Genomic DNA, 15390 nt, shown 5'->3' on the forward strand with positions numbered 1-15390 from the left:
GAAAACCTGGATGCCAGAGTTTCCCTCCCCCTTCCTTGGAGGGCAGAAAGAGACAGATTGTTTATGCCTCCTCTTACCCTGAAGTTCCCAGAGAGCTCTTAACTCTTGATGGACCAACTCCAGGGTGCAATTCACACTGAGCTGGACTGCTCTATCCAGCAAGCCCTGAGGCAAGGAACCGGCAAAACCACATTACTCTGACTCCCAGACCAAGTGTAAGAAGAAAAAGGTTTCAATGTTGAAAAGAAAGAAACAAGGCCTTGGAAAAGGAATTTATCCCAACAATAACCTTAGAATTATCTAGCAGGTAAACTTCGGGCTCACTGAAGTCTTGTAGACATTGTTGAACTTTTAAAAACTGTAGCAGTCCATAGCGACTTAGACCTTTATTTTAGATTTCATTTTACTCTGCTATCAAGACCCAATTTCTAGGACAAAGCAGTGGATATAAGAAGGAAAAAACCCTCAAAGTGTACTGAAATAACAAGAACACACATCTAGTTGATATTCCACTCTTCTGCTGGAGAAAAACCCCATGGAAATTGGCCAGAAATACTTTGGAAGAGGTGGAATTAATTTCAGACTAAACTGATTTCTGAGGATTCCTGAAGCTTAACATATACATTTACAATATAATCATGTCTGATGTTAGTGTCTACATAATTTAGTTAGTCTCTCAAAATAACTGAGCGCCTGTTAGCAGCCTTCACTTTGGAGCTCATTGAACAGTTCCCAGCACCACATTTCATTTTTTCCCTCTTCTTGGTTCTGTCTGCAGAGTACAGTCCAGTGAGTACTTACTCACTGTAAGTAAACTTACTTTTAAAAGCCAGATGACAAGTAATTGTTGTCTGCACCCTTTACAGTAGAATTATGCCTCTTATGAAGCACTCAGGTCCTTCATGCAGTTAATCAAGCCCATAGGAATAATGGCTGGGTCTACATGTTCGTATACCACAGTCCCACATAATCAGTATTTCAGTGGCACTACCATCAGTCTGAAACCAGCATCACCTAACTGGACAAAAAGCTCCATTTCATCTCATTTCTGCATTAACAGCACACAAAATTTAAGCTTGTTGCTACATTTTGAGGCAGAATAGAGGGATAAATAGTTTCTAGGCTTGCAGCCTGGAATTTAGAGGCAAGGATGTGTCTGATTACATTTTTGTGTGTGCCCAGAGAAGTTAATGACCTTAATGCATATTACTTAAAACCCAATTCTCTGTCATTAAGTTTCCATTTACACAAACCTGGAACTGGCAGGAGTCTACATCCTCTAGTGAATATCTTATCTATCATTCAGCACAATAATTAATGCAAAAGTTCAAAAGAACACTTTCGCTCATCTGCTCTACTCATAATTTGACTAAAAGATTAAGACATCTCTTCATTTGCAGTTCTGCAAAAAGATATTTCTTCAAAACTGACCAGGCAGTTCACTGAAATGATTTTGAAGCATGGGGCCATATATTAAATCTGGTGATTAGGCTTTCAGACAGTCCTTACTAGTAGTTTTCTTCCAGACTCAGAGCTTTCACCTTGCATAATAATCCTTGGCTTTCTTGAAAGCACTGAACCTTTGTTGCCAGCTAGCACAAGTTACAGTAGTTAACACCACACTTAATTGTGTAATTAATTTATTGTGACTAAATTTCCAGTTGAAAGCTCCGTGAGTCACGCAGACCCTGCTCCACAGGTCTTTCCTCCAATTTCAATTGAAGCAAAACAAGCATTAAGCAGATTTGTTTTCAAAGCTCAGCATAACACCAACACAGAGCTACTCTAACAGCTTGTAAGCCCTTCTGTGCTATTTCTGTAGCTCAGATGTGCAAGGACTGTTCTGTCACCAGCTTCCAAGCTGAAATTTTGTTCGTGGCTTAATTTTTTTGGTGCCATGTCCACAAAAGAAGGGTCTTCTGTTCAAGACTGTTCAGATTGCAAGTTTTTACCCAACAGCTTTCATCCTCATAGTATTTTACTTTCCATAATCAGCAGTTCCCTCTTGCTCCCCACCTGCCTGTCCTGAGGCTCTAATGAACCAACTTGGTTCACTTTCAGTGTGCTCAGCTCCTGAGTTTGAGAGGCTTTGCCATTACAGACCCTGCTGCACATGACGGGTAGCAAAGGCAGACCAGTTGTCCCTGCAGTGGTGGTGTGTCACTCAGCCTTTACATGGCAATGACATCAGCTGTCTCCAGTGAGCACAACTAAAAAGGTACATCTTGCTTCAGCCACATGGCAATAAGTGTCAACCAACACAGAATGTGAGGCCATTTAAACAAAGCTCTAGCTGCAAATTCTGTTTCCTTTGTGGGCAAGACAGTACCTAGTCTTCCAGGATATTAATCGTTTAATTTAATTAATTCAGTAATTCTGCTGAAGCAAGGACTGAGCTCTTCTGCTTTCACCTACCTCCCCAAAACAGAATGTGGCAACATGGATTATTAGCAGCCATACTCACACCCCCTTCTCAGGTTCATGCCCCTAAATCTTTATCCTTCAGTAATCATTCAGTATTCAGTACAAAAGCAACTGCACCTGCTTTAATTAGACACCTTTGAGCAAAACAATTTCAGGGAAGCAAGAAAAACCACAAGAAGTAAAGAAAGGAGTCTTTGGGTTGCTGTATAACAGGGTTATTGATGAACTATTTTCTTCATATAAACCATATACATAATAATCCATGGCTTTAATTTTGCCATCCAACCACTACTATTCCCATACTTGTCCTCCACAAATGTGTCAGAAATTCTGTCTCTGCTGCTGATCACACCTTTTGAACCAGCTCAGATTATTCAGCAAGATACAGGGCTAATCCTTTGGTGTATTCCTACTTGCCATCCATACCACTCTAGAAAGATCCTTAGCAGATTTCTTTCTAGCCATAACAAAACAGGCTTTGTCTAAGACAAACATTATGAACGTCTACATTTAATTTGAACAAAATTTAGTTCTGCTTTGCTTCCAGACATTATTAAGTGTTCCATAACACAGCTGCAGCATCTAACCCTCCCATGATTGTAACCTTTTCATTGCTAAGGCCTTTTTTTAGATCTAGACATTCAGCCTTGAATCTTACAAATTCTTCCTTACCAAGTATTCGACCATAATTTTCATTGCCTTGCCTCAGACAAAAAGATTACCTGCATGCACTGAACCCATGAAATGTCGACATCAGACCAGAGGCTCATCACAATTCATTTTGACTTCCATTTGGAAAAATAGAGCCTTAAACAACCTCCAAACCCTTACATGCTGGTGGTGCTGCCTGTGGACTAGCAGCACACACGAACTGTTCACCAAAATGGATGTGTTTGAAGTTACATTTCCCTGCAAGATATGCAGCACACAATAAAAAGCCAAATACAGCCTGAAAGCCTCACCTCAAAGGGGAGGCTGGATTTCTGCCTGAAAGTACCTCATTCTCCTTATTGGTCTGAGCTAGAAAATATTGTAAAAAAGCACACAGCCATGAATACCTGAAAAGATATTTCCTCAACTGATTATTCCTCCCTTAATTTTAACATCATCAAGAAACAATAGCGACTACTTTTGATACTCCAGTAAGTGGCATTTCTGACCATCTTCCTCCCCAGTTTAAACTTCACTGAAGGAATTTATGTGTTGAAAAACAATCCTAGATCTTTCACACACAGATAGTACCAAAACCATCTAAACAAATCTTCACCCAAACTACAAGATATTTTCCTAAACAATTATTTCAAGATTGCTTCTAGAGCAGTAAAAAACATTTTCACCATGAACAGAAATATGATACAGCTGTACTCTTCTAAACAGGAATGACAATCCCTTCCCCATTATCAAATATATTCATGAGCAAGACTACTAATTTTAAAAAAATTAGTACCCCACAGCTAAGCACTGTTGATAGCACAATTCCAATGACAAACCCCTAAGCCATCAGTGTGTTAAGATATTGTTATAGATGTTTTCATCAGCAGCACCATTAATAGAAGTATCACAAGTTTAATATCCCTTTCAAATTGTTTATGCTTCACATAAGTATCATTTGTCTTTGGTGTTCTCATTAATGCTTTATTCATTGTACCCTGTGCAGTGCTGATTAACCCCACAGATGAGTCTGTTGTAGGATATTATATAAAACCCTTAGCTATGGTTCAGCACATTTACATCCTGTCTTGCATCAGTCCCCTTTGTCTCAGAGTTGTGATTATTTTCTTTAATGCTGATTCTTAACTACCAAACCCTGGGTAAGTGCAGGAGATCTGATTTTACTCAGTTTTACTAGTTGAAATATATTGCTCAATCTTCTAATTTGCATAATTCATTAAGATGGGAATAAATGGGTCATTCAAGATCCAAGACTCTCCATCACAGACATCTTTCATTAAAACATTTTATAACCCTTAAAAAAAAACTCGTCTGCAAATATTTGATTTTTCACATTTCACGGCTGGACTTCCTTCCATTATTAATTTGAATGCTACCTTCCTGTCAAAAATCCAGGCCTATATTCTAAAAATATCTACACGCAAGCCTAGGTTACAACACTTTACCTCTCCAGTACAACTCAGATGTACATAAACCAGCAACAACTACCTCTGAAAACAATATGAAAATACAATACAAAATAATTCAGAGAGAGACAGACCAATGTAAGCTTTACTCTTTATACTACTCTGTATTGCTGGTTTCTGCATGAAAAAAGTGCTTTACACTACTGTCTTGGCCTTCATGCCCTTTTGTGATTGCTTTTCAGCCAGGGCAGCCTTCACTAATGACTCCATTGTAAAATGAAGCAGAAATGGAAACACCACACATCAGCCAAATGATTCAGAATTGATCAGAACTTTGATTTTCTTCTTCTGCATTTTTTTTCATTTGCAGTCCAGTTTACTGCAGGATACTTATAAGCAAAACTTATAAGTACAGTACTAACAAAACTCAACTCTCCCACTAATTTTTGTTTATTCATTATACTCTGTGCAGTGCTGATTAACCCCACAGATGAGTAGGGTTTAGTATTTAGTAAGTATACTATTTTTAAATAAGGTAGATAGAAGTGGGACTCAAAGCTAAGTTTAAAACTCAAGAAGTTAAAAAGAAAAACTTATAGTAGATTTTTGTGATTTCTAGGCTAAGACCATCCTTTCTTTCCTTACCTTAAATGATTGTCCTCAAGGCACAAATCAACATCTACCACAGCACAGTCCACAGAATTTTGAAAATTCACATCTGCCTCATAGGAAGCCAAAGAGAAGAGCTAATCTCTCAAACTCTCCTCCTCTCTGCAGACATCATCAGAGCACCATCTCTGTCCCCATCAAGGGGATAACTCAGCACTCCACAGCTACTCTATGAAAGTTATATGCACATATAAATAATGAACAAACAGAATTTCTTGGGAAGGGGAAGCTTAAAGATACAAACAGATAAAACCAACAGCTAAAACCATAATGAATTACTCATAAGTTATAAAAGGAAGGATTATTATAGATAATGTAGAAGCTCCAAAAATGTGTTTGGTCAGCAGCATTAGCAGCAGCTCAGAGAACAGTAATAATGGAAAGAGACCAATTTTCCAATCACAAATTCTTGAGGCAAGACCTCGCAATAAGAAAGAGCAGACTGAGAAAGATTGGCAAAGGCCACTACTCTAGTCTGGTTCCTTTGAAATGTGTAGCAGCAAGGAAATGAGATTTCCCACTGGGAATTTTAACTGTCAGCATGGAAAACAAGTATGGTTGGGGTTTTTTATTCTCTCATTATTTGACTTTTCTTTAGCTACAAGGCTAGCAGTTTAACCTAAAAAGGAGTCAAATGAAATTATTTAATGCAACACTCATGAACTTCTAGGACTTCAAGTATTCTCATTTATAATCCAAGAGCAGTAAAGTTTAAGTAATCTTAGTTCAGGGATGAATAACCAAGATATACCAGCAAGCTTTCACATGGTAAGGCTGGAGAATCCTCCACTGGTTTTAAAACTCCTTAATGAAGCATATCAATACATGGGTCTGCTCACTGGGTCCTTATCTGAACACATCTTAAAAGACTAGACAACTACACCAGTTTATATATCTAGTTTCTGACATTTTAGATATTTAACAGCAGGCACACTTTTTTGTTCATGTGAGTTCCTGACCAAATCTTTAATTCTACTGTAACAATGAATAAAAAAGTTACATTATGCACTCTGTAGGTCTAGTTTACCTCTTTAATAATTAATAATACTTTATGTGTCTATTTAGAGGATTTTGATGGAAAAGACCATGCAGTTCATACAGAAAAACATTTGAAGACTAATGAATATTCTACTTATGTTTGGGTAAGGCTAATTAAATTGCAGAATCACAACCCCAGGCAGAACCCTTCCTGCACCATATACTTTTATGATATTTAGACAGTAAAAACAATTATGTCGGTAGCACAGTGAGTCTTCAAAAGTCTACAAGTCCGTCATAAATCTAGTAATTAAATAAATACTATTAAAGTCATGTATTTCCCTGCACCTTTTGCCTTCTTAGAAAGGAGCTGTTCACAATTGCAACTTCATTCTCAATTTGCTTAGGTCATATAACACCAAGGAACATTTGTTTTTCTTGAGCTAAATCTTTAATTATAAGAAACATTTCATTTTCTTCCTTGTCAAAGACAAAACAAATGATAGCAGTATAATCAGCAGCCTTTCATTAATAACATAACAGGCAGGAGAAGATATTCACCATTTTTATAAAGTGTAAATTCCACCTCCTTTTCTTACCAGTATTTCTGGTAAGAAAATGGTTGAGGTAAGGTGATGGTTTTAACAGCATCACCTCAACCCTTCAGAAACTACTCTAGCACTGCGTTATTGTTGTATCCAAGACCTCCAACAACCACCACACCCTCCATCCCTCTTAGGTGAAGCTGATGTGATTCCTTGCAGCTGAGAATAATTAGCCAACCTGCACATTTTAGCACAGCTAGATAATGTCTTACCTGAAGGCACTAATTACTTTTACTGTAGCTATCACTGCATTTTCGCTGGCTGGCAATATAAGTACATGGAAAGGCTTCTTCCAAGGGATTTTAACAAACTCCTCAGTGGATAAACTGGGAGTGATTTGTCAGAGTTGGAGGCATATTTTATACCCTCTGCACTGATATTTCCCACCGGATTTCATAAATCCAGGTTTAGTCAGAAAAATCAGAGAACTGCTCAAAGCAAACACTATGCAGCTTAAGCTGAGAGTTTGAGAGGAACCAAGCTGTCTTTGTGTCTGTCCAGAGCAAGATTAGTTTCAGGCTTGTGCAAATCACCTGAAGTACAAGGCTACAGGACTTCTGACAGAGAGCTTTGGAATATGCTTACACATGCCTCATTCTTTCCCAACAGGACTCTTTTAGTGAGGCCTTAAACTCAAGGCTGATTTGACAAAATCAAAACACAATGCCATGTCTGGCAGGTTTGTAACAATGCTCTATCTCTGATCACCACAACAGGAACATCTCCTTTTCTCTCCTGCTCTGAGAGGAGCATGCCTCTCTAAAGAGATACATCTGCAAATGAAGTTTAACTACAGCACATTTACACTAATACTCAAACAGCAGTAAACTCCTAGATATTGCTGAAAGAATCAAGCATCAGCTGTACAGAGCCAGTGAATCACCTGATAAGTATTTTAGCTGCTAATCCAGCTCAAACTCTGTGGCCACTGGTATGGGTATTGCTCCCAGCAGACAGAACAAAAATGCCAGAGCTGAACCATACTGTAGTGTTCTTACTTGGACATAGCCTAAAAAACATGCATTTGGCTCTGAGTCCTGTTCAAAGCCTTTTTGCATGTCTCAAATCTGTTTCTGAACCTTAATCAGGAATTAAACCTGATATCTCCATGTGACTTCACTCCTAAAGGCACAAAGCATCAGCCTTTGTCATTGCTTCAACATTTCTGATACTTCAGTTTACAAAGCCATTGGAAAAAACCATACTATTCCTCTAAAAGAGCAGGTGAATACAACAGACATACACTTTAATAAGATTTTCTAGCTACAAAAGTAAAGTAGGCATCTTACTTCAAGGGCCATAAATATACTACTATACATAATCTGCTAGTAACATTTTGTGACTATTTTCTGAACTAGAAAAAGGCTTGTTCTGCTTGTTTTTGTTATAAATAACTGCCATCTTCCTAATGATAGCAGTATCCTCATCAGAAGTAAAACAACACATTCCAATGATCAAAATGGCCTAGAAAAATAAAATAAGGAAAAACTTAAGAAAAACCCCCAAACAAAACACCTGACAAACAAACCACCAACACACAAAAAAATTCAAAGAACAAAAGGCAAAACAAAACCCAAAAAAAATCTCACCTTGGTGTGAAAAAACCACATATTTGACTTACACTGAAAGTGAACTCAAATTACAAATATCAACCTTAAGTTTCTCAAAATGTAGAAAACCTATGAAGCTAGTATATTTCAGTTCCCACAAAGCATATTTAATACCAGGAAATTCACCTTTCTCAGGCAAATCAAGCTAGCTCATGGAGAAGCAGTTACAGGTACTTAAGACAGAGCAAAAACAAATTCAAAATTATACCTTTGCAAGTATTTTTTACGTAGCTATAGAATTTTGGACTAATATACTGAGAACTGAGGATACTAAGATAATGATAAAACATGTAGCAAAAACACATTTGAAGAAAGAGAAAATAACACACCACAGCATTTACTACAGTTAAGACAGTCATAAAAGGCAGAGCATCACAGTATAGTTTGAGAAAGTCTTAAGCATTCAGACACACAAATTACCATCTTACCTCTTCAGAAGACAGCAAGTATCTGCTCTTTCTTATTCTTCAGCCCAACCTTTTATCCCCTCCTGTTGATGCACTGCACCTGTGTGCCCTCTGTTCCCTGTGGTGGTTGGTCAGTGCCCCTGGGCTCATTACCTTCAATATTATTCACCTGTCCTGCACAGCTGCAGCCCATTAGGGATGAGCCCCACTCCCAATCACCCCAAACCGTGTGCCCACAACAACAAAGAAGCTTTTAGAAAAAAACCACCCCATCCTAAAGCCACCTGGCTCTGCAAAAATTTGACTGCCCCCACACTGGAAGGGTGCAGCAGCACCTGCAGTCTTAATAGCAAAGTACTCACAGGCACAAGTGTGGTGTCATTGGGCAGAGAAATAGCATTGAAATCTTAATCTACTTTCATGTTGTGATACCTTAACAAACTGAAAATTAGGTAACAGAATCCAGGTGGGGCTTGCCTGACAGACACAATTCCTGAATTCCTTGCTGCACAATCTGCAGGGGAATTGAACATCTACTGCAGGCTCCAGGTAGAAAGACACAGCACTCTCAGATGGAGTCACACACAAGAAGGTCGCATCATCAAAGCAATAGAACAAACACACAGCACCTGGGAACAGGGAACAGAGGTTTGGGAAATAACTCCAGAGGCCTGAGTGCGTTGAGGGCCCTGAGCGGCCGCACCTGAGGCCTTCCGCAGAAGGGCTCCATTTAAACCCAGGCTGGGAACATGGTTCTTTTGCTCCTGAGGGACTGAGCTGAGGTCCTTGTGATGTCCCTGGCTGGTTGGTGGCCTTGGCACTGTGTTATTGCCCTGAGGGTCCCCAATGGCAGGTGAGATTTGCTTTTCCAACCTACTCGCTGTGGGGAGTGACCATGGCAGGTGAGGGGGACACCCATGCTTAGCTGTCCTCAGAGACCACCTTGCTCTTCCTGAGGGAACGATCCTACTCTTACTGCCCATTGATGCATAAACAGTATTTCATCTTGGTTTTTCTAACTAAATACATGTGGGGAGCAGCTTTTTTTGACCCAGTATCTAATGGCTCCACAAACCATGCGGAAAAAGCAATTACTGCTGTTCACTAGCAGGTTGTTTTCCCCACATCAAGTCCACAGGTAACACCAGAGGTTATGGCAGCTTTCCATTGGGAAATCTAGCCTGCAAAAAGTAAGGCTTTAGGTATCTCCTGGAGGAGGTGGAAAAATAATTTAGTATGGATCAGAAAAGACAGTAATAGTTCTGGTGAAGTTAAATGTAATTTATAGAGGATAAGTTTTACAGTTTTTTGTTATGGGTTATTAGACATGAGGGAATGTGCCCATGAGAAGACTGGACAAACAGTTTATATTCTCCTTCTAAGGAATAAACAAAACACTTTTCTAGGCTGGTGAGGCACATGGTGACTCAGTGCTGCTTAGATTTCCTTTGCTCGATATTGGAAGGTGCTCTTATGCTACATAGAGCATTAAAATTAAAATAGCCTTATCTCATGTATACCAGAGCTTATATTCATTGTAGGATAGGTTACAATAAAGACCTTTGATATATTTAGTTCTTACCTAATTGCCTCGCATGGAAAGAGAAGCTGACAACTTACTTCATTGTCCCAGCTTGGACCTTAAATACATGGTTTTTGTCTTCTTTTCCACACCTACTTGAGCAAGTCAATTTCTCAGCAAAAGGTTTGCTACTACAGGAACTTCAAGTACTCTTCTGAATGCCAAATGATAGCAGGAGGGGAGCTGTGGGTTATTTTGGCTGTAACTTTGCGTTCTGAGGTATTCCTGTGTGCATCTGACATTAGAAATCAGTCTAGCTCTTGGATACTTCTGTTTGTTAAACCTTTAAGCATATCATGTCCATCCAGCCTCATAGGTGGAGCAGGGAAACCACAATTAGCTGTCGATTATTGACTGTGGAATCTAAGCTTCATATTAAAAATGCTTTTGCTGGTACATGAAGGAAGCCTTTTAGACTAGAAATATGCTAAATGGATAATTTTTATCAAATAGTGATAAACAGATAATAGCTGATGCATTATTGGTCACAGCTCTGCCTTCAAATATTGATTTCATATGAAAATTAGAAGGCTACAGGAAATTATAGTTTTTCAAAGGGTTTGTTAAAAGAAAACACTATCCATGCTTTTTTTATTTGTTCTTGGTTTGGTTTTAAGCTAGGAAATTTAGTCTTACTATTTTTACTGAACTTTAAGGACCTCCTTTTTTTAGAAATGCAAAAATTAAAGTGTTGTTGTAGGCTGTGGTTAAAGACAGTAAAAGAACTGTGACTGTAACAAATGAAGTATTTTGGTACAGTATTTAATGATAAAATCTGCATTGATGATGTGACCTTCTTGTGGGTCGCTCTCTCTGAAAGTGCTGTGTCTTTCTACCTTGAGCCTGCAGTACCTGTCCAATTCCCCTGCAGATTTTGAAGCAGGGAGTTCAGGAGTTGCACAGTCTGTCAGGTAAGCCTTACCGGAATTCTGTTAACCCACTTTCAGTTTGGTCAGATATCACAATATGAATCAGATTAAGATTTCAATGTTATTTCTTTGCCAAATGACTCCTCACATATTTGCTTTTCAAAGCTTAATCAGCACGATATTACATTGCTTGGTAAGTTTTGTAGCGCTGACAGTAGCAACAATATTCTTCCTGTAGCACCCCTATCTCCCCCCAAAACCATCTCCAACAGCTGTTTTTACACTGCTGTGATAGATGAAAATAGCTGTGTGTGCTCTTAGAGAGGCACCAGGTGAGTCCCTGGGGCAGGAAGGGTGTGAAGTGTGTTAGGTGAGAGACCCTGAACCCTATTGGGGTAGAAAGGGGAAAGTAGGGTTGGGCTGGTGAGCTGCAGCTCAGGCACAGGATCAGCTGCTGGGCAGGGCATTAAAAAACAAGATCAGCCTGTGAGCACTTAGTTGGTGTATGCTGCAGCTCAAAAGGACAAAAAAAGCTGCAAGCAAGGAGCTAGACTGGAAAGACAATGGCTGAATAAAGGGGTTTTTGTTAATATTTATTTCTAACTATCCTCTGTAGACCATGAAATCTTTTTCTACTAAGCAAGTTAATTATTCTTGGCTGTACAGTACTACAGCCCAGCCTTTCAGATATTCAAAGAGCAGAAACCTGACCCTTACAATGTCTGAGGCTGGGGTGTGTAAGGAATGTTACCTCACTTAGGCTGTGGTAGTTATGAATATAGCTAATAGTTTCGTGTGGCTGTTTCATCTGACATGAACAAAAGGAATGAGACAAAATGCTATCAATGTTATACTGAAGTCACAAGAGCAAGCAATTGCTCACTCAGGACAGATGTGTCTTATTAGATATCTCTGCAGAGTGGAATATTTTTTGCTTTTAGCAACTCTACCCTGTAGTTTGGGGGTCTTTGGAGAAGGTCACTGTCCTTGTATAAAGTCTGCTGAGGTGTTGGTATTGGATGTTCATAGCTAAAGAATCTGAGGCTTTCTATTTGAATTTCCTTGACTTGGTGATATGGCATTCAGAATGCTATTTAAGCACTTTTGTTTGCTAGGCTTTTTCTTCTCTCCAAGGCTAAAACCCAAAAGGTAAAATAATAAGGTAATTATATCCAAAGCTGTTTTCCTAAGCTAATTTAAATAGAAAAATTGAACAACTTAATTGCTGTGCATTCCTTGGCTTCTTTGCAATGATCTGTAGCAGTCAACAAAGCAGATTGAAGGGGAAAAGGATTTTACTTTTGTAATGGGCTTGTAGAGCAACTTTGCAGTAAACTAATGAAAAAACTAATTGAAAACTGAAATCTAGAGATGTTTTCATGCAGATAATATTTTAGATTTAAAATTGTGTGGATTTATATCTTTTATGGAAGTACTAAAGAAGGTTCTGAGGGTTTGTTTTTTGGTTTTGGTTTATTTTTCCCCCCCAGTTTGGGGTGAATTCTGTGGCCTTTTAACAAGAAAGATTAAAAATTATGCTTTTACCCTGAAACACAATGTATTAACATTTTAAGGAGGAAAAGGGATTTTCACTTCTGTAGGAACAAAACAAATGTAGCAAAGAGCTTTGTGTTCTTCCATGTAAGAGCTGCATATGCAGGTGAAAAGTAATGGAATAGAGAACATTGTAGTTAGGTTTTTCACTACCTCTAGTCCATCCAATTCTCAAACACCTTTCTTATTGCTTTGTGGAAAGACACTGCTTTGTATTTCTCATGCTTTGTCTTCCTCTCAACAGTGCTAATTGCCATTCTAAATATTATGATCGTTAATTGAACTTCAGATGAAAAAAAACCATTTATTGCAGATTCTGCTACAGGTCTAAAGAAAGATGGAAAAGTCCCAGTAGCTTGCAAATTGTTTTAATCCATAAATGTTTATACCTATTTGTCATACATTGCCCTGCTGGCTGAATGCAAGGTCCATTGACATTTAGGACTGAAGTTTTTCATTTCAACTTACTCAATTTTGTAATATTTGCCTCCTTCTGATTGTTAATGATGTATAATTCTTCTAATGCATTTGGAACTGGCAAGAAAAAGTTTAATGCCGTTATCCTCTAACACCTATTGCCTAGTGTAATAAGGGTGTGTTGTGAAGGAAAAAGTTGCTTCACTTTTTTCTCAGCACCGGGTGAAATCTGTAGCTGAACAGTCTAAGACAAAGGATTTTCCATCCATGCTAACCAGGACAGCAGGCATTCACTGACTTGTCTTTCATGTTTCTCCAGTAGTTTGCTCTTATCTGAGACATTTAGTAAGGGTGTGATATTCTAGAAATACAACTCCTGTAACATTTTCATTTTGAGAGTAAGACAGGCATTAAAAAAAAACAGCCCTCCCTGTAGGGGGAGACAATATAAGAAAATAAAGGTAGTATAGAAAGTAATCTTACCCCATTAAGGAGTTGCAGCTGAGCCAATTAATAGAGATTAGGAGCAGGCCTGTTGTTAACAGGCCACAGCTGTAGCCAATAAGAAGAGTGTTATAAAAGACTGGATTGGTTGGTTGGGGGAACTGGAGTCAGTTGGCTGCTGTGAGGATAAGGAGGAGTCAGTGCCTAGAGGAGCTGCCTACGAGAAACATCAAGGAGGTATGTAACTCTAGCAATATGGAACCCTTGCAGTGTAATGACAAGAGAAATCTTACAATATATGTTGCAGCAGCCCCTATGGTTTGATGGTTTTATTTTTTGTTTACTTCAAAGGAAGTCTCTTTTTTTCCTAGTATAGGTTATGTAACAGAATTCAACTTTGTAGTTTTTTCAGTGTTCTAAAACAATAGAACTACTGGCCCATGGCACATACGAATTGCAAGCGCAGCCTGACAAATTCGGCTAAAATATTTGGCCTATAAAATTCATCCTGGTACTAACATACTGCAATCAATATGAAATATTTGCAAGGTATTTATTTGGCAAAGAGTAATGGATGTGACTTTGCTCCTTGTGGCAATATAAATCTCAGTCCCGCATAATGCCACAGTGTTACAATTTTTATGCGGCAGTTTGGTCAGTTTTCTCAAGGCTTTACCTTACATCTTGAATGGATTCTTATCACTGTAAAATACTAATGCTTTATGGTGTACATGATTAAATTACGCACTAGAAATAATTTCTATAGGGCTACAGTCTGCAGGTTTCCAGAGATGCTGCTCTAAAGTGTTTGCATGCCTAGACTAAACAGAAAGCTTTTTTTAAAGAAGGTTTTGAGACCGTTGCCTGTGATAACAAAGAGTGGGTGATAGGGAATAGTCCAGAAGAGCAAACATGAGTGATTTTTATCATCTGGAATCTAAAGGAGAAGGAATAAAGCTCTTTGAGGAGACATTCTGCTTCAGGCAGGACAACAGCAATTGCTGATATCTCACACTTTTCTCTTGTCCTAAAAAACAAAGCTATGTAATAAAGTGTCCTAGGAGGACCATGCCACTAAACTGTCTATTTTGGCTACACTATCTATCATATTTCATGGCCTGAAAAATTTGGGTTAAAGTGAATCTAGAAATTTCTGAATCCATTATGATGCTGATAGCAGGTTTTTTCTCTTATTGAAATTCTGTCCTTTCCTTCTACCAAAGAATTATCAAAGACAGGTGTCCTTTATTCCTATCGTATGTATGAACTTTTTCAAGAAACAAAAGGAAAAGTTATTTTTTTTCTGTAAGAAAAATCTGCCTTAGGGAAGATACTTTTTTTCCTCTATTATTTGCTGTACTTTCTTTCCTTCCCCCAGTCCCTTAGATCCTTATGATCTGCATGTTTTTTCATGGTATTTTGATGTACTTTGATACTCTGAAAAATCACAGGATTCTGTTAGAAGCACAACACAATGGCAGTTTGACCAATCTTTTCCAATTCTCTTAGTGCTTTCCTCTAGTGTCTTGATTCTCTTGATTTGGATTATAACTGTCAAGAAAACAGCCTGGAGAGCAGAGAAGAGTTTGGAGTTGGTTTGTTGCAAGTTCAAAGTTAAGAAAATAATAAAAAAATGGCATCTTCCTAGGTACTTCACATAACTCATTTAAAAACCTAAAAATGATTGATCTGATGTCTATTTTTTTCAAGTTATGAAGAACCAATTTCAGAAATCTGGGCAGGGCTCTTGCCC

At 38.4% G+C, this 15390-nt stretch overlaps 1 protein-coding gene across 2 annotated transcripts in view; it reads left to right on the forward strand.

Moving 5' to 3' along the window:
• The first annotated feature begins 9548 nt into the window (after nucleotides 1–9548).
• GULP1 (GULP PTB domain containing engulfment adaptor 1) overlaps nucleotides 9549–15390 on the forward strand; it is a 173232-nt gene continuing 167390 nt past the window's right edge. The window contains exon 1 of one of the 2 annotated variants that reach the window (XM_064717623.1): nucleotides 9549–9624. The gene's annotated coding sequence lies outside the window, so the exon portion shown is untranslated. The remainder of the gene's footprint in view (nucleotides 9625–15390) is intronic. The other variant, XM_064717620.1, reaches the window with a different exon arrangement.

This window comes from Zonotrichia leucophrys, chromosome 7 (assembly GCF_028769735.1).
Source record: "Zonotrichia leucophrys gambelii isolate GWCS_2022_RI chromosome 7, RI_Zleu_2.0, whole genome shotgun sequence".
NCBI classification, from domain to species: domain Eukaryota; kingdom Metazoa; phylum Chordata; class Aves; order Passeriformes; family Passerellidae; genus Zonotrichia; species Zonotrichia leucophrys.